The following is a 19,173-nucleotide window of genomic DNA, read 5'->3' as shown; positions in this document are numbered from 1 at the left end:
TGCTGAAGGCAGGGATCCTCCGCTGGTCCGGGACTCTGGCCAAACACCCGGAAGTGTCCGGCCCCAGAAACTCCGCCTCTGTGTGACCGAGATCACCAGGCAAGTCGTTTGTAGCAGAAAAGTTTGTCTTACCTGTGGTCCCCAGGCTCAGGTTTGCTCGCGGGGTGTTGCCTATGAGCTCTCCACGGCCTCAGCCTCGTTCCCACTTTTAAGAAGGACTGAAGCACCTGCACTTTGGTCTTCTTTCTTCTTGAGCTTCATATCATCTGTGAATTGTTTCTTGGGTAATCTGAGCTTTAGGGCTAATATCCACTTATAAGTGAGTGCATAGCATGTGTGGGTTCTTTTGTGACTGGGTTACCTCAATCAAGATTATATTTTCTAGTTCCATCTATTTGCCTAAGAATTTCATGAAGTCAATGTTTTTAATAGCTGAGTAGTACTCCATTGTGTAGATGTACCATATTTTCTGTATTCATTCCTCTGTTGAAGGACATCTGGGTTCATTCCAGCTTCTGGCTATTATATATAACTAATATATAAATAAGGCTTCTGTGAACATAGTGGAACATGTGTTCTTGTTACATGTTGGAGCATCATTTGGATGTATACCAAGGAGAGAGAGCTGGGTCCTCAGGTAGTACTACATCCAATTTCTGAGGAACCGCCAGACTGCTTTCCAGAGTGGTGGTACCAGCTTGCAATCTCACCAAAAATGGAAGAGTGTTCCTCTTTTTCCACATCCTCACCAGCATCTACTATCATCTGAGTTTTTGATCTTAGCCATTCTGACTGGTATGAGGTGAAATCTCAGGGTGGTTTTTTGACTTACAGTTCCCAGATGACTAATGATGGTGAACATTTTTTAGGTGCTTCTTTCTCGGCCATTTGGTATTCCTCAGTTGAGAATTCTTTGTTTAACTCTGGACTCCACTTTTTTAATAAGGGTATTTGGTTCTCCTGGAGGTACCTTCTTGAGTTCTTTGTATATATTGGATACTAGCCCTCTGTGTGATGAAAAATTGGTAAAGATCTTTTCCCAATCTGTTGGTTGCCATTTTGTCCTATTGAGATTGTATTTTGTCTTACAGAAGCTGCAATTTTATGACGTACCATTTGTCTATTCTTGATCTTAAAGCATAAGCCTTTGTTGTTCTGGTCAGGAAAATTTTCCTAGTGCCCATTTGTTTGAGGCTCTTCCCCACTTTTTCTTCTATTAGTTCAAGTGTATCTGGTTTTATGTGGAGGTCCTTGATCCACTTGAACTTAAGCTTACTACAGAGCAATAAGAATGGGTTAATTTGCATTATTCTACAGGCTGACCTCCAGTTGAACCAGCGCCATTTGTTGGAAAGGCTTTCTTTTTTTCCATTTAGCACCTTTGTCAAAGATCAAGTGACCATATGTGTGTGGGTTCATTTCTGGGTCTTCAATTCTATTCAATTGATGTTCCTGCCTGTCTCTCTACCAATACCATGCAGGTTTTTTTTTAATCATGATTGCTCTGTAATACACCTTAAAGTCAGGGATATTGATTCCCCAAGAAGTTCTTTTATTGTTGAGAATATATATATATATATATATATATATATATATATATATAGCTATTTTGGGTTTTTTTGTTGTTCCAAATGTATTTGCAAATTGCTGTTTGTTTGCAAATTGTTCTTTGTAACTTTATGAAGAATTGAGTTGGAATTTTGATGGGGATTTCATTGAATCTGTAGATTGCTTTCAGCAAGAAGGTCATTTTTACTCTATTAATCCTGCCCATTCATGAACATGGGAGATCTTTGCATCTTCTGAGATCTTCTTTAATTTCTTTCTTTAGAGACTTGAAGTTCTTGTCATATAGAACTTTCACTTGCTTGGATAGAGTCACACCAAGGTATTTTCTGTTATTTGTGACAATTGTGAAGGGTGTCATTTCCTTAATTTCTTTCTCGTCTTGTTTCTCTTTTGTGTAGAGGAAGGCTACTGATTTGTTTGAGTTAATTTTATACCCAGCCACTTTGCCAAAGTTGTTTATCAGGCTTAGTAGTTCTCTGGTGAAACTTTTGGGGTCACTTAAGTATACTATCATATCATCTGCAAATAGTAATATTTTGACTTCTTCCTTTCCAATTTGTGTCCCTTTGACCTCCTATTGTTTTCTGATTGCTCAGGCTAGGATTTCGAGTACTATATTGAATAAGTAGTGGGATTGCTTCAAGTTTCTCTTCATTATTTTGAAGTTGGTTACTGGTTTGCTGTATATTGCTTTTACTATATTTAGGGATGGGCATGAATTCCTGATCTTTCCAAGACTTTTAACATGAAGGAATGTTGAATTTTGCCAAATGCTTTCTCAGCTACTGAGATGATCATGTGTTTTTTTTCTTTGAGTTTGTTTACATAATAGATTACATTGTTGGATTTCAGTATATTGAAACATTCCTGTATCCGTGGGATGAAGCCTACTTGATCATGATGGATGATTGTTTTGATGTGTTCTTGGATTTGGTTTGCAAGAATTTTATTGAGTATTTTTGCATCAATATTCATAAGGGATATTGGTCAGAAGTTGTCTTTCGTTGTTGGGTCTTTGTGTGGTTTAGGTATAAGTGTGATTGTAGCTTCATAGAAGGAATTGGGTAGTGCTTCTTCTGTTTCTATTTTGTGGAATAGTTTGGACAGTATTGGTATGAGGTCTTCTATGAAGTTTTGATAGAATTCTGCACTAAAGCAATCTGGTCCTGGGCTTTTTGTGGTTGGGAGACTTTTAAAAACTGCTTCTATTTCTTTAGGAGTTATGGGACTGTTTCGATGGTTTATCTGATCCTGATTTAACTTTAGTACCTGGTACCTGTCTAGAAAATGTCCATTTCTTCCAGATTTTCAAGTTTTGATGAATATAGGCTTTTGTGGTAGGATCTGATGATTTTTTTGAATTTTCTCAGATTCCGTTGTTATGTCTTCCTTTTCATTTCTGATTTGTTAATTTGGATACTTTCTCTGTGACCTCTGGTTAGTTTGGCTAAGGGTGTATCTATCTTGTTGATTTTTCTCAAAGTACCAGTTCCTGGTTTTGTTGATTGTTTCTATACCTCATTTTATTTCTATTTGGTTCATTTCAGCCATGAGTTTGATTATTTCCTGCCTTCTACTCCTCTTGGGTGTATTTGCTTCTTTTTGCCCTAGAGCTTTTAGGTGTCCTGTCAAGGGGCTAATGTATGTTCTCTCCAGTTTCTTTTTGGAGGCACTCAGAACTGTGAGTTTTCCTCTTAGCACTGCTTTCATTGTGTCCCATAAGTTAAGGTATCTTGTGCCTTCATTTTCATTAAATTCTAAAAAAAACCTTTAATTTCTTTCTTTATTTCTTCCTTGACCAAGCTATCATTGAGTAGAGCTGTGTTCAACTTCCATGTATATGTGGGCTTTCTGCCGCTCTTGTTATTGAAGACCAGCCTTAGTCCATGGTAATCTTTTAGGATGCACTGTATTATATCGAAGTTCTTTTATCTGTTGAGGCCTGTCTTGTGACTGATTATATGGTCAATTTTTGAGAAGGTACAATGAGATGCTGAAAAGAAGGTATATTCTTTTGTTTTAGGATGAAATGTTTTATAAATATTTATTAAATCCATTTGGTTCATAACTTCACTGTGTCTCTGTTTAGTTTCTGTTTCCACAATCTGTCCATTGATGAGAGTGGGATCTGTAGGTCTCCCACGATTATTGTGTGAGGTGCAATGTGTGCTTTGAGCTTTAGTAAGGTTTCTTTTATGAATATAGGTACCCTTGCATTTTGTAGCATAGATATTCAAAATTGAAAGTTCATCTTGGTGGAATTGTCCTTTGATGAATATGAAGTGTCTTTCCTTTTTTTTTTTTTTTGATAACTTTTGGTTGAAAGTGATTTTATTCAATACTAGAATGACTACTCCAGCTTCTTTCTTGGGACCATTTGCTTGGAAAATTGTTTTCCAGCCTTTTATTCTGACATTGTACCTGACATAGTATCTGTCTTTGTCACTGAGGTATGTTTCCCGTATGCAGCAAAATGCTGGGTCCTCTTTATGTATCCAGTCTGTTAGTCTATATCTTTTTATTGGGGAATTGAGCCCCATTGATGTTAAGAGAAATGAAGGAATAGTGATTGTTGTTTCCTGTTTTTGTTTTTGTTGTTGTTGTTGTTGTTGTTAGAGGTGGAATTATATTTGTGTCTCTCTCTTCGTTTGGTTTCTTTGCAAGGAGATTACTTTCTTGCTTTTTGTGGGTGTAGTTTCCTTCCTTGTGTTGAAGTTTTCCATCTATTATCCTTTGTAGGGCTGAATTTGTGGAAAGGTATTGTATAAATTTGGTTTTGTTGTGGACTATCTTGGTTTCTCCATCTCTGTGAATTGAGAGTTTTGTTGAATATAGTAGCCTGGACTAGCATTTGTGTTCTCTTCAAGTCTATATGACATTTGCCCAGGATGTTCTGGCTTTCATAGTCTCTAGTGAGAAGTCTGGTGTAATTCTGATAGGTCTACCTTTATATGTTACTTGACCTTTTTCCCTTACTGCTTTTAATATTTTTTTTTTGTACATTTGGTGTATTGACTGTTATGTGTGTGACAGGAGGAATTTCTTTTCTGGTCTAATCTATTTTCAATTCTGTAGGCTTCTTGTATGTTTATGACCATCTCTTTCTTTAGGTTAGGGAAGTTTTCTTCTATAATTTTGCTGAAGATATTTTCTGGCCCTTTAAGTTGGGAATCTTCACTGTCTTCTATACTTATTATCCCTAAGTTTGATCTTCTCATTGTGCCATGAATTTTCTGGATGTTTTGGCTTAAGAGCTTTTTGCATTTTCCATTATCTTTCATGGTTGTGTCAATGTTTTCTATGGTATCTTCTGCCACTGAGATTCTCTCTTCTATCTCTTGTATTCTGTTGGTGATGTTTTTGTCTATGACTCCTGATCTCTTTCCTAGGCTTTCTATCTCCAGGGTTGCCTCCCTTTGTGATTTCTTTTTTTTTTTCAAGGATTAAATCAACTTTAATAGACATAAATGTTAACACCCATGTTTGTGGTAAATATTAATATCAACAATCTCTAAAGTAGAGGCTGGACAAGTTGATATCATATACCACAATAATCACCACCAAATAATATTTACATACAAGTATAATGTGAGCTATTTATTGTTTCTGTTTCCATTTTTAGATCCTGGATGGTTTCCTTCAATTTCCTTACCTGTTTGGTTGTGTTTTCCTGTAATTCTTTAAGAGATTTTTGTGTTTCCTCTTTATGGGCTTCTACTTGTTTACATGTGTTGTCCTGTATTTCTTTAAGGGAGTTATTTATGTCTTTCTTAAAGTCCTCCATGATCATTATAAAATGTGATTTTAAATCCAAATCTTGCTTTTCTGGTGTGTTTGGATATCCGGTATTTGATTTGGTGGTAGAACTGGGTTCTGATGATGCCAAATAGTCTTGGTTTCTGTTGTTTAGATTACTATGCTTGTCTCTTGACATTTGGTTATATCTGGTGTTAGTTGCTTTTATTGTCTCTGACTGGAAATTATCCCTCCTGTGATCATGTGAGCCTCTGATCTTAGGTGTGTCAGTACTCCTGGGAAACCAGCTCTCTACTAGCAGGATTTGGATCCAGAGAGCTGTCCCACAAGTTTAACTCAGGAGTGCAGGTGGAGGCCAGAAGGTTCATCAATAATGATTTTAACAATGGTCTGTGTGAGAGGCTTTGGGATTCAGAGACTATTCATTAGTGACATTCCTGGATTTAAGGAAAAGTTTTAAACAATTGATGAAGCCTCTCTTTTCCTGGCTTGTGAGACTATGGGATATGGGAACAATAAGTTCAAATTGAGTGCTTTAGAAACAGAGAAACCATGCACTGCCCATCTTTCCTTGAAACAAAGGCATAATCTGGGACAATACAATAAAAATCAGTTTCTAATAGACTAGTTAAAACAAGCTATTAGGGGGACTTGATCATCAATAGTAGAGGTCTCCATAGATATCAGAGGCTCAAAAACAAAAGAGGATGGACAGGTCACTACTGTAGGAATGGGTGATGAGGATAGCAATGTATTCTATATGATTTCCAATTCACAGGCTCTATCAGTTGCTTTTCAATTGCTTGATACAACACCATAACTACAGCAAGCCAAGGGTTTTTTTTTGGGCTTACAGATCCTGAGAGATACTGACAGCTTACTGTGGCAGAACCTTCCCCTAATGAAAAGAGATTTCAAGCATCCAGTCACTGGATGAGTAGTCATGATTTCCAGGTCCAGAGAGGGGAAGAGGGGAAACAGGAGAAAAGATAGGTTGTTTGGATGGGAAAAGATGATGGGGACAAAATATAGGAGACCCCGGTTCAGGCATTGGATCTGCCAGGATCCACTATCAAAGGATTTGTATCTTTTTTAAAAAAATTACCATATTGGTTGTTTTTAAAGATTTATTTATTTTATGTATGTGAGCACACTATCACTGTCTTTAGACACACCAGAAGAGGACTTCAAATCACTTAGATGGTTGTAAGCCACCATGTGGGTGCTGGAAATTGAACTCAAGGCCTCTGGAAGAGTAGTCAGTGCTCTTAACCACAGAGCCATCTCTCCAGCCTGGAGAATAGCTTATAAATTGTATCTTAGAATAGCTTACAAATTAGAATGCTAGTTGATGGGCCCAGCAATTGTGTTTCCTCTAAACTAAGTTTGTGTGGTATTTTCCTTCACACAGCGACTCAACTGAGTACCAGCGAGAAAGGTAAAGCTGCAAAGTGTGAGTGTCTGAGAAGTGCACTCCAGCTAGCCATGGGTATTTGGAAGCCTGGGGCTGTTGTGGCAGTGACCTGCCATGGGAACTTAGCAAGCCAGGTGGAGAGATTTCAGTGCTCTTGGTCAGAGAGTCTATTGGGATGAGAAAAGGCCAGTCTGTCTGCCAGTGCCCTGCCAGTGGTAGCATGGCATGGTGCCTTTTTTATATTTCATGCTACAGCTTACATGATGAACTGAAAGCATGAAACAGAAAGAGGCTACTCCAGAAAGGTGAGATCTTTAAATTCTCAAAGCTTGCCACCTGTGATATATCTTCTCCAACAAGGCCAAACCCCTGAAGCCTCCACAAATATTGTGACAAACTGAGGGCCAAGTATTTAAAATGATGAAGACTATGGGGTTGTCTCATTCAAATCACTTCAAGGATCATGTAGAACAGTGTTCACAAAAAGAGTTAGTAAAATACTTGAAAACTAAATCCAAGAACACATCAAAACAATCATCCATCATGATCAAGTAGGCTTCATCCCAGGGACGTGGGGATGGTTCAATATACAGAAATCCGTCAACCTAATTCACTATATAAACAAACTCAAAGGAAAAAATGATCATTTCATTAGATGCTGAGAAAGCATTTGGCAAAATTCAACATTCCTTCATGTTAAAAGTCTTGGAAAGATCAGGAATTCATTCCCCATCCCTAAATATAGTAAAAGCAATATGCAGCAAACCAGTAACCAACTTCAAAATAATGAAGAGAAACTTGAAGCAATCCCACTAAAATCAGGGACTAGACAAAGCTGTCCACTCTCTCCCTACTTATTCAATATAGTACTCAAAATCCTAGCCAGAGCAATCAGAAAACAATAGGAAGTCAAAGGGATACAAATTGGAAAGGAAGAAGTCAAAATATTACTATTTGCAGATGATATGATAGTATACTTAAATGACCCCAAAAGTTTCACCAGAGAACTACTAAGCCTGATAAACAACTTCAGCAAAGTGGCTGGGTATAAAATTAACTGAAACAAATCAATAAAGTATCCTTCCTCTACTCAAAGGATAAACAGGCTGAGAAAGAAATGAATGGGTGAGAAGCACCTAAAGAAATGCTCAACATCCTTAGTCATCAGGGAAATGCAAATCAAAACAACCCTGAGATTCCACCTCACACTAGTCAGAATGACTAAGATCAAAACCTTGGGTGAAAACAGATGCTATCAGGGATGTGGAGAAAGAGGAACACTCCTCCACTGTTGGTGGAATTGCAAACTGGTAAAACCACTCTGGAAATCAGTCTGCAGGTGCCTCAGAAAATTAGATATTGCACTGCCTGAGGACACAGCTATACCACTCCTGGGCATATACCCAAAAGGTGCTCCAACATATAACATGGACACATGCTCAACTATCTTCATAGCAGCCTTATTTGTAATACCCAGAAGCTAGAAAGAACCCAGATGCCCTTCAACAGAGGAATGGATACAGAGAATGTGATACATCTACACAATGGAGTACTATTGAGCTATCAAAAACAATGACTTCCTAAAATTCATAGGCAAATGGATCGAACTAGAAAATATCATCCTGAGTGAGGCAACCCAATCACAGAGAAACACACATGGTATGCACTCACTGATAATTGGATATTAGCCCAAAAGCTCGAATTACCCAAGATACAATCCACAGACCACATAAACTCAGGAAAAAGGATGACCATGGTACAGATACTTCACTCCTTCTTAAAAGGGGGAACAAAAATATTCATAGGAGGGGATATAAAGGCAAAGTTTAAAACAGAAGCTAAAGGAATGCCCATTCAGAGCCTGCCCCATATGTGGCCCATATATATACAGTCACCTAAACTAGATAAGATTGATGAAGCTAAGAAGTGCAGGCTGACAGGAACCGGATGTAGATCTCTCCTGAGAGACACAGCCAGAACATGTCAAATACAGAGGCAAATGCTAGCTGCAAACCATTGAACTGAGAATGGGGACCCTTGTTGTAGGAATTAGAGAAAGGATTGAAAGAGCTGAAGGGGCTTGCCACCCTCATAAGAACAACAATACCAACCAACCAGAGCTCCCAGGGACTAAACCACTACCAGAGACTATACATGGACTGACCCCATGGCTCAAGCTGCACATGTAGCAGAGGATGGCCTTGTTGGGCACCAAAGGAAGGAGAGGCCCTTGGTCCTGCGAAGGTTGGACCCCCAGTGTAAGGGAATGTCGGGAGAGGGTGGTGGGAGGGGACGGGGTGGATGGGGAGGGGAATACCCTTATAGAAGAAGGGGAAGTTTATGGGATAGGGGGCTTATGGACAGGAAACAAGGAAAGGGAATAACAATTGAAATGTAAATAAAAAATACCAAAAAAAAATGAGTTAAGGAAGAATTTAATTTGTTACCATAGCTACATAGTCAAACTTTATTGCTGAAGGCAAAACACATTATGATTGAACGTTCTTCCCCATCGACCAGGTTTTCTATGTCTGAAGTGCTATTCATGCTGCTGGGGGCAGTGGGGGATATAAATCCCTGAATAACACAGTACTTTGTTTATTGCCTTGTTTATTTCTTGACTAGTTTTGTTTATTGCTTTGTTTGTTCCTTGACCTAGAACTGACCTTATCATTTGCATGTACTTAGAATGTTATAAAAATCAGACTAGAGAAAAATAAACTTGCTTCAGCCTCAGCACTGACTGGAGTCTCATTATAATGTCTAATTGTCTTTTTTTTTTTAGTCCTCGCTCCCTCCCTTAGACACTCTTTGGGTGAATGAGCTGGCTTGGTCAGATGGCACCTTACCTTTGGAGCTCAAGTGCGAGGGGTACAGTGATGGACAACTCAGGAAAGGATGGATCAGTGAGGAATAAACCCTGTAGAAAGGGAAAAGGTAATATTCTTTCTTTTGGGTTGTGAGTGTTGATGGCAGAAACATGGTGAACATAATGGAATTCCCCAAAGGCGTATCACCAGCATGTTAACACAGTATATTGACTGAACCATGAACTTTGTGGGGAAGTTGTAAAAGATTCATCCCACTAGAAAAATGTTTATTCTTTCAAATGGACAAGGACAACATGGAACCATTGATAGAGCCACTAGACAAGAAATCTCTAGAATCATAGAAGTAGTTGGAAAAACCACACCCAAGGCAACCACACTATGTGCACCTTATATCCTGTTTAAGGAAGATTGTAATCACTTTGATCTTGAACTTTACAATGAAGCTGTGTAAATTATCAATGAGTTTCCTCAGTTTTTTCCTTTAGGGCTTATAGAACATGAATGAGCTTCTTGAATTTCCTAAGATTGCCAGTGAGCTACATTGATGACTATTAAAGGAGACACCTTCAGTTTAAGGGAGAGACTCCTATAATTTCCAATATTTAATTTTCTCTTTTTAAATATATTTTCTTATAAATCTAATATGACAGTTTACAAATAGTCTTCTCAGATTTTTTTAAATTGATTCCCTCTCTGTCTATTTATATATGGTCTGAATAATAAAAGTCAGACTATTAAAAAAGGAACAAGGTAATGGTAGGAAGTTTTTTATATGTGTTTAGAGTTATGTTAAAATCTAGAGGAGTGAAGATAATTCTCATAGATACTTTTAGTCTTTAGACTCTGATTAGAGATAATTTAAACACTAGAAATGAGTGGGAAAATGGGTTTCAGAGAAGCAGTCCTCCCCTGTGCCAGGGATGCTTTGGTGAAAGAGAAGGAAAATGAACATGAGCTATTGTAGAGCTCTCCTAGGGACAGGCAGAGGTCAGGAGATGTCCTGCTTCCTCTCTGGGTCCTAGTGGAGGAATGTTTTGTTCTGGTTCTGGGTTTCTTAGGTAAAATGTCTGGGTTCCTTTGGGAAATCTAGTTCTCTTCTCTCTCTCTCTGTCAATTTATTGTCTACCTTGATGTGCCAATCTGTCCATGTCTGTCAATTTATGACTGTGTTTTTGTTTCATTGTATAATTGTTTCTTTCTCTGTATTTTGTACTCAAAAGAAAAAAATGGTTAAAACTTTATCTGCTAGTCATTTACTCCTTGATTTAGTTTTAAATCATTTTTTAAAAAAGTCCGAATTGACAAAGCAATAGTCATAAAAACTGTATTGTCTTGGTACAGAGAAAGGCAGATAGTTCAGTGGAACAGAATTGAAGACTCAGAAATTAACCCACACACCTATAGTCACTTGATCTTGAACAAAGGAGCTAAAACCATCCAATGGAAGAAAGATAGCATTTTCAACAAATGGTGCTGGTTCACCTGGAAGTCAGCATGTAGAAGAATGCAAATTGATCCATTCTCATCACCCTGTACAAAGCTTAAGTCCAAGTGGATCAAGGACCTCCACATCAAACCAGATACACTCAAACTAATAGAAGAAAAAGTGGGAAGAGTCTCAACACATGGGCACTGAGTAAAATTTCCTGAACAAAACACCAATTGTTCATACTCTAAGATCAAGAATTGACAAATGGGACCTCATAAAACTGCAAAGCTTTTGTAAAGCAAAAGACACTGTCATTAGGACAAAACAGCAACAGATTGATCTTTACCAATCCTACATCTGATAGAGGGCTAATATCCAAAATATACAAAGAACTCAAGAAGTTAGACTCCAGAGAGCCAAATAACCCTATTAAAATGGGGTACAGAGCTAAACAAAGCATTCTCAGCTGAGGATTATCAAATGGCCAAAAAGCACCTAAAGAAATGTTCAACATCCTTAGTCATCAGGGAAATGCAAATCAAAACAACCCTGAGATTCTACCTCACACCAGTCAGAATGGCTAAGATCAAAAACTCAGGTGACAGCAGATGCTGGCGAGGATGTGGAGAAAGAGGAACACTCCTCCATTGTTGGTGGGATTGCAAACTGATACAACCACTCTGGAAATCAGTCTGGAGGTTCCTCAGAAAATTGGACATTCCACTACCTGAGGACCCAGCTATACCTCTCTTGGGCATATACCCAAAAGATGCCCCAACATATAAAAAAGACACATGCTCCACTATGTTCATAGCAGCCTTATTTATAATATCCAGAAGGTGGAAAGAACCCAGATGCTCTTCAACAGAGGAATGGATTCAAAAAATGTGGTACATCTACACAATGGAATACTACTCAGCTATCAAAAACAGTGACTTCATGAAATTCATAGGCAAATGGAATGAACTAGAAAATATCATCCTGAGTGAGGTTACTCAGTCACAGAAAAACACACTTGGTATGCACTCATTGATAAGTGGATATTAGCCAAAAAGCTCGAATTACCCAAGATGCAATCCATAGACCACAGGAAGCTCAAGAAGGAGGATGACCAAAATGTGGATGCTTCCACTCCTTCTTAAAAGTGGAAAAATATCCATTGGAGGGGATATGGAAGCAAAGTTTAAAGCAGCAACTCAAGGAATGGCCATTCAGAGCCTGACCCATATGTGGCATATATATATACACACACACACATATATATGTGTATGTATGTATGTATATATATTATATATATATTATATATATATATATCCACAAAACTAGATAAGATTGATGAAGCTATAAAATGCATGCTGAAAGGGACCAGATATAGATCTCTCCTGAGAGAGATCCAGAGCATGTCCAATACAGAGGTCAATGCTAACAGCAAACCACCAAACTGAGAATAGGACCCCCTTGGGGGGAATTAGAGGAAGGATTGAAAGAGTTGAAGGAGCTTGCAACCCATAAAACAACAATGCCAACCAACCAGAGCTTCAGGCCTAAATCACTACCCAAGACTATACATGGACTACCTAGGGCTCCAACTGCATATGTAGCAGGAGATAGCCTTGCTGAGGCACCAAGGAAGGGGGCCCTTGGTCCTGCCAAAGTTGGACTCCCAGTGCAGGGAATATGGGGTTAATGGGGATCTATGGGGGAATACGGTATGGGGGGGGAGGGGGGGAGGGAATGGGGCTAATGGACAGGAAACCTTAACCTTTGAAATGGTAAAAGAAATGTATCTAGTAAAAAATTTTCAAAAAGTCTGAATTGACAAAAGCAAAGCTGATAAACTGCCTTTGGAGATCTATACCTGTAGCTAGGAGTCTAGCATAGCTGGGGAAAACCTACCACAATGTGATTGTCTGTATAAGCCACTCTTAAAGGGGCCAGCAGCTTCTTGGCTCTTATGGTAAAGGATCTGATGATTGTTTCTCCTAGAAAAATTTCTGTGGCTGTGATTATTGGGTTCTGCAGGTTACAAGATGCTCCTCCCTTGATATTATAGCTAGAAAACATAAGAAAATTTTGTCTGCCTATTCTAAATATATAAGGTGTGTGTGGCTACTTCATGTTTGTTTCTGACTTATTGTAAATATATAAATATGTTCTTCATAACTTAGTTATAGATTATTGGCTTATAAGTTAATGGATATGGCTAAAAATTTGTAACATTGGTAACAAAATGCCTTAAAATAGGCAACTCAGGGTTAGAGTCATTCTAGACAACAACACAAGGTATGAGCCAACCCAGGGAAACAGGTCGCTAAAGATACCTCTAAATTGGGATAATATTTTATGTAATTCTTGTCCTAGAAACCAGACCTAAGAGATAGGATTTAAAACAATCTTTCTTTAATAAGATATTAAAAACTGCACCATCATATCATGCACTCATGTACAAGAACTAAAAGCCAAACTTTAACATGAAAATTATGTACTTGGTATTGATTTTAGAGAAAATGGATTGTTTACATGGTTAAAATTTGGTTTTGCTTTTCAAAATTATAGTTATGCTCTGATATTGCAAAAGAAACTTTTAAAAATTATAGTCACACACACACACACACACACACACACACACACACATATATATATATATATGTATATATATATATATATATATATAATGTAACATTGGCAGTTACAGTAACAAGATTTTAATTCCCCTTGGAACTCACCCATATTTGTGATTAAGAAAAATCAGGCACATGGAAATTACTGCAAGATTTATAAAAGTTTAATGAAACTATGGAACTTATGGGAGCATTACAACCTGGCTTACCTACTCAAGCTGCCATTCCAAAAAATACATCTAAAATTATTATAGATTTAAAAGATTGTTTTTATACTATTCTTTTGCATCTTGATGTTTATAAAACGTTTGCATTTAGTGTGCCTGCTTGTAATTTTAAAGAACCCATGAATGATATCATTGGAAAATTTTGCCACAGAGAATGGCTAATATTATGTCAAAAAATTGTTGCTGCTCCAATACAAGAAATTAGGACTTTGAATCCTTCAGTGTATATTACTCATTGTACTGGTGATATTTTATTAGGTGATCCCTCTAAAAGAGTTTTATTATAAGCCTTTGCTCTTATACAACAACTTTAAAATCTTGGGGATTACTTGTTGCTCCAGAAAAGTTTCAAAGGCAATAATCTTTTTAATATTTGGAACATCCATTATATCTTAAATTGTAGCACAGAAAATTCAAATAAGAAAAGATAATTTACTTACTTTAAATGATTTTCAAAAGCAGCTAGGAGATGTTAATTGACTAAGACCTCACCTTAAGCTCACCACAGGAAAACTTAAACCTCTGTTTGATATTCTCAAGGGGATTGCAAATCCTAATTCCCCTCAACAATTAGATGAGGGACAAATAGCTTTGCAGAAAGTAGAGGAAGCTATTAGCCAATTACAGATACATTACATAGACTATGATCAATTGTTGACTGTTTGTGTTCTTGCTACTTCTTATGCACACACATCAGTTCTTTGGCAGAGGGAACCATTAATGTGGATTCATCTTTCTTCATCTCTAAGTAAAGACTTCACACCCTATTATGAAGTTCTTTCTGTGTAAATACAGAGTTGTAGGGTAGAATCACAAATGTATTTTGCAAAAGAACCTGATGAAATATTTTTTCCTTATTCCAAACGGCAATTAAATTGTTTATTGCATAATACTGATATTTGGCCTATTGCATGTGCAAACTTTTCAGGCAAAATTGATAACCATTATCCAAAAGACAAGTTGTTACGATTTGCCTCTATGCATAGCTTTTGTATTTCTTGTAAATTTATGCATGCAGCCCATAGAAAATGCACTTACTGAATTTACAGATGGCTTATCTAATGGGAAGGCAGCATAGATAATTGAATCACATGTTCATTCTCTTGAGTTCCCCCACCCTGCTTTAGTACAAATGATTGAATTACATGCTATAGCCATTGTTTTTGAAATGTTGAAAAATCAACCTTTTAATTTGTGTACTGGTATCCAATATATAGCTCATGGTTCACAATTGCTTGAAACTGTTCTTTTTTTAGATACTGCTAATTCTAAAATTTTGAAATTATTTATTGCAAATACAACTCAATTTAAGAGATTGCACTGTTCCTTTCCATATAGGACATTTAAGAGCTCATACTGGATTGCCTAGACCCCTAGTTAGGGCAGTGCCACAGTGGATTTGTATACCAGGCAGACTATAGGCTTTATATAGGAACAATTAGCCAAACAATCTCATTTGTTACATCATCAAAATAGTAATTGCTTGAGACAACAATTTCGTACTTCTAGAGAATGTGCATGTCAAATTTTAAAGACTTGTCCTCAATGTCTTCAGTTTCTCCCTGTACCACATAATGGTGTTAATTCTTGAGGCCTTTACCTAATCAATTGTGGCAGATGGATATTACTCATATTTCTGATTTTGGAAAATTAAAATATGTTCATGTGACTATTGACACCTTCTCAGGCTTTCTTGCTGCAACTGCTTTAACAGGAGAAGGAACTAAAAATGTAATTACTCATTGCCTATATTGTTTCTCTGTGTTGGGTGTTCCAAATCAGATTACTAGGATTCATTATAATCCTCAAGTACACAGTATTGTGGAATTAGCACATGGAACTTTAAAAAATATATATCTTTATAAATAAAAAACAGGAAATTATATCCCCCATACACCACAAAATTATTTAAATCATTATCTTTTTATCTTAAAAATTTTAAATCTAGATGCCAAGGAACTCTTTGCTGAGCGTCTGTAGCACCCTACAATTAGACATACTTATGCCTAGGTGAAATGGAAGGATCCAATCCACTTACTGGCATATGGCATGGATTTAATTGGATATTAATATGGGGAAGAAGGCATGTTTTTGTTTTTTTCCCACAGGATGCTGAAGGAGCATGGTGGCTTCCGGAGTGATTGGTGCGACATGCTGATGCTGGGACAAGCAATGATGCTGACTGTGAGCTTGCTTAGTGTCCTGATGGTGGTAACAGAGAAGCTGTATTGATCTATATCCCAGATTGGACAAGCTGCCTTGCCTCAAGCTTTTAGACCTTATGGGACAGAGAACTTGGAGACTGTGGAAACCGCCTTAGAAAAATTAATCAAATGGAGAAGTTGTACTGACCCTTCTCTTTCGTTTATTGTGATGTTATTCTGACTCAATCATGGGCTGTACTGGAAACCATTCAAATATTGGGGAAAAAAGAAATGACAGTCATCAGTTGGAGGGCTGGTTCCGGACATTTTCAGAGACATATTTGAAATAGACAACCACCTTGTATGAAGTTACATTTGCAGTGGACAAAATTGGGATAGGATCCGGACTTAGAACAATGATAGGATCTGGATTTTAGCAAGTGTTAGTGCATGTGTTAAGGTTCCTGATCTTTTATTAATTAGTCATGCTAAAATTATTTATTCTACAGTATTTAATGTAAGTTGTGTTGATTGTATAATTTCTAATTGTGTTAATGTATTAAAATCTGGTATTTCTGTTATGGTAGTCTATCAATCAACTTTTGTTTTATTGTGTATGAGTATTACAGGACCTTGGTATTCTGAAAAAAGCTTGCAAATGCTGGAAGAAGTGAGTATGGCTTTAAGCAGAACAAGAGGGTAGTGGGATTGATTATTGCTGGTATAGCAGCTTTGATTATATTAATAGCTAGCACCAATGCTTCTGTAATTGCTTTGACAAAGAAGTTAAGACAACTACTTTTGTTAATTTAGTAAATAATGTTACTAATGCTCTGAGTATTCAAGAGGATTTAGATAAGTGTTTGGAACAACGAATTTATGATACTATTCAAATTATCAGAGGGGAGGTTCAGAGTTTAAGAGCAAGAAGCCATCTTGAGTGTCATGCTAAATACTAATGGATTGGTGTCACTTCTAAAATTTACAGATAGTCACTATAATTGAGAGAAAATTCAAATACACTTGCAGGGTATTTGGCATAATTCTAACACCTCTTTAGATGTTTTAACTTTGCATGATGAGATTATGAATTTAAAAAGCCTATGGCAGTGGAAGGGAAAGGTGGGGCTGGAGGTTTTAAAAAGTGGATGGAGGGTAGGGGATGATGTAGGAAGAAGGATGGAGAAAGAAGAGGAAGGATATATATATATATTCTCCACTGAGTTTTAATGCTGCAGATACTGCTGATAACATTATTCATAATTTAAGGTCAGTATTTTCATTCTGGTCAAGAATGGCTTATATAGCTTGATCATGTTAGCCTTTCTTGTCCTGGGAATACTTTTATTCCTTCCCATTGTGATAAAACTTGCCTTTAATGACATGAACATGTGGCATCCAAAATGCATGGCTTGAAACTAAAAAGGGATCCCCAGTCAGAGTCATTAATTTAGCAGGCTGGCAGTCAATGACAGGTAAGATTCTTCACAGAGCCTTACCAACCTAAAACAGAAATGCATTACTTTTGACAATGCATATTCCACAACAGGAAAGGAAGCCATTCTTTTCAGAACCACCTAAGAGAGACACAGTCTTGTTTATGAAATAAAAGGGAAGATGTGGAGAACTCTTGGTGCCACTTCTAGTAATTTGGCAAGAATTTGTCGTTGGGCCAGGACATGGAAGTAGGCTCAGGCAGGAATTTGACATTGGGCTAGGAAAAGGAAGTACGCTCAAAATCTTGATTATCTTGATAAATCCTTGAATAACACAGGACTTTGTTTATTGTCTTGTTTGCTCCTTGACTATTTTTGTTTATTGCTTTGTTTGTTCCTTGACCTAGAACTGATCTTATTCTTTGCATGTACTTAGAATGGTATAAATGTAGGGTGGAGAAAAATAAACTTGCTTCAGCCTCAACACTGGCTGGAATCCCATTACAATGTTGTCTAATTGTCTTTTTCTTTTCAGTCCTCACTCCCTCCCTTGAGACACTGTTTGGCTGACTGAGCTGGCTTGGGCAGGGACTCAAGAAACTCTATTCTTAGCCCAGGATCTATTGGCAGTTAATAGCTGCTGTGGGAAAGGAAATCATTATTTCTGTCAGAGGTGTGAATACTCATAGGTTACCTATGTTAAATAGCCTCACACCCCTGTACATGGAATCAGCTCTAATTGGAGTGTACGTATGTGTGAGGGGTGAGTGGGGTGGGCGGTGTTTAAAGATATGAATGTGAGAAGGAAAAGAAGGATATATGTCTGGAGGGAATAGAACGAGAAATCAGGTATGAAATTTCCAATTTTTTGTAATTCTAAAGTATTTGTTGTGGCCAGGGTTTCAAGGAAAGGAGTATGAAACATATGGAGATATTTAGGGTGTTGAAAACTACTCAGTATGGACACTTAATGGTGACTACAGCTCATTGTTTATTTCTCCAAAGCCATAGAATGTACAATACCAAGAATGATCATAATGGACCTGGCATAGTGGTACATACCTGTAATCCTACCAATTGAAAGGTAAAGTCAGAAAGGTCATAAGTTCAAGGTCATCCTGAACTATAATCACATAATTTTGCTACATGAAAGTCTGTCTCAAATAAAGAAAACCTAACTAAAACACAGAGTGACCCTAATGCAACGATTGACTTTGAATGATGATGTAGCAGTGTAGGTTTAGCAGTTGTAATCGTTACTGTGAAGTAGGAATGCTGGCAATGGAGAAAGCATGTATATTACAACATTGGAGGAATGTGTGTGTGTGTGTGTGTGTGTGTGCGTGCGTGTGTGTGTGTTACTAGTGCTTTTCAATTTGATGGTGAACCCTAAAAGGCTCCATATAATGTCATATAATAAGGCATATTTTTAAACTGCAGTATGGTTTTTATGGAATTAGATGTTGATTCTCCTTTATCTAACTGCTCCTTACAAGTTATTTATTCCATGCTTAGAATATATGTGATGTTATTAGATTGTCTTTAAGTATGCTTATTAATTTAACATTTTTAAAGCCTGAGGCAATTTCAAGTATTTTATAAGTTATAAGCACAAAACAAACTTACTAGTTTATGCAGAACAGATTTTTTTTCCCTTTTTAAAGAGAAACTCCAGAATGAATCCCTAAGTTGGGGATCTAGTTCAGTTGGTAAAGTGATTGCTTGGTATGCCCAGAGCCATGTCAA

General features: G+C 37.3%; 1 pseudogene; it reads left to right on the top strand.

The window, feature by feature from the left end:
- Positions 1-10,075, top strand: part of LOC116887860 — a 58,754-nt pseudogene extending 48,679 nt beyond the window's left edge.
- Positions 10,076-19,173: the final 9,098 nt, after the last annotated feature.

Source organism: Rattus rattus, chromosome X (genome assembly GCF_011064425.1).
Source record: "Rattus rattus isolate New Zealand chromosome X, Rrattus_CSIRO_v1, whole genome shotgun sequence".
Classification (NCBI taxonomy): domain Eukaryota; kingdom Metazoa; phylum Chordata; class Mammalia; order Rodentia; family Muridae; genus Rattus; species Rattus rattus.
Note: the sequence above shows the minus strand (reverse complement) of the source record. Positions and strands in the feature narration are given on the sequence as shown.